Raw genomic sequence first — 1,828 nt, forward strand, 5'->3', positions numbered from 1 at the left:
AACTTTGTGAGAGCTGTCTACTGAAATGTTAGGAGATGGAGCTTGCTTGGGGTGGAACTGAACCAGAGGAGCTAATCCTGTAAGTAAAAGGAGGGACTGAGGGACCCCCAGCAGCAGCCAAAGCCCTGTTGATTCAGGGAATACCCTCCTTCCTTCCGTGCACTGTAAGGTTTATGCCACCTCTGTCTTGTTAAAAAAGAGAAAAAGAAAAAGGGGACACTAAATTCAGTAAAGTCACCATATAGACACTTTATTTTACATTTCAGGTTGCCCCTCTGTTAAAACATCTGGTCCCCCCCGTGGTGCCACTGGTGTAGTAGATTTTTTCTCTTATCTGCTCTGGTTTAAAGGATTCTGTCTGACAACCATAGTCTCTACCTCCTTTCTGTCTGTCTTGTGTCTTTGTTTCTGGTCCTTTAAGACATGTGCAATAATGTGTTGATATTATAAATTTTTTCTTGGGAATGATCTTAGCTGAATGTGTGTCTAAATGATGATGTTTTATCATAAAAAAACTGATATCTGAATGGGTTTTTGAAGCATTGCACAATCTTGCAGTTAAAAGTCGGGTTTAGGTCATTGTTTAGTTTAAGATTTCAGGTAATTCATGCCAGAGAACTTAAATACTTAGGATGGAAAACTGAAGAACTCTACTTCCAAGTTGGCAAGTAACTTCCCAATCATTCACTTTTTTTTTTTAACCAATTTTGAATTCGGTAGCCAGAGAAAATGTCACTGTGTGTACCAGTGCATTAATTTGGACAAGGATAGTAAACCATAGTATGATATCTGTTGACAAAATAAGATGAAAAGACATAAAATTTTGTGAATTGTATCTTGAACTTGTATCATAATTTTCAACACCCCAACCAGAAAATTATGGTTAATATGCCTTAGGCCTCAGGTGTCTGCTCAGAATAGCAGTTTTTTTCCTGCTCCTTCCAGACTTCAGCCATGACTCATGTTGAAATGCAAATGAAAAAAGCCTGCAAGCTTAGTAGGAGACTGATTTGATGCCCAACGGAAAAAAAAAGTAAATTGTATGGTATTTACTAATTACTGGCCAGTCATTTTTTCTAGGACTCTTATTGTTTTCCTTAGATACTTTATTATTTTTGAGCTCATGATTCTGAGCATACAGACCTACGTTAATGTTTTTCTGATCAGTTCTATCTTTGACCAACTGTGGACTTTTTGAAACATTGCAATAGATATTTAACCTGTGAAAAACTACAAGACCTTTACTATTATTATGTGTGCACAATTTTGTTATGTGTTGTCTGTCTATATAGACATATATCCGTATATCATATATATGATGCACAAATTAACATATATAAGAAGCGCTCATAAAAAAAAGCGCTCATAAAAACAAATTTTAAAAAGTGGATCCAAAGATATTTAGTTCACGTGGTTTAAATGTTTCAATTTAAATCGGATAAACAGATAAAAATAAATGTTTTTAAATTTAAGCTTACAAATTTTTCTAGGTGTTCAAAAATCTAATAAAATATTAATATCTACAAAACGTCTAATGTGCCTTGGTTCTAGAACATTTTCTTCAACATAAAAATGGTTTACACTGTTCAATACATTTCTCTAATATTTTGATAAATAAGTAAAGTAAATTTGATATGGGATTACTCATTCGTGAGTACTTTTGTTAGAAATCTGATTCATTTACTAAGGTCTGTATAAGTTTTTACTAAACTCTATATAAGGTTTTAAAAATCAGTCATGTGTTAATGAGACAAAAATTTTTTGAAACATAAGTTTACCCATAACATTGTGTTTATTAAGTTTTATTTTTTCTAGAGCAAGGAACCAT

Source organism: Callospermophilus lateralis, unplaced genomic scaffold (genome assembly GCF_048772815.1).
Source record: "Callospermophilus lateralis isolate mCalLat2 unplaced genomic scaffold, mCalLat2.hap1 Scaffold_1058, whole genome shotgun sequence".
NCBI classification, from domain to species: domain Eukaryota; kingdom Metazoa; phylum Chordata; class Mammalia; order Rodentia; family Sciuridae; genus Callospermophilus; species Callospermophilus lateralis.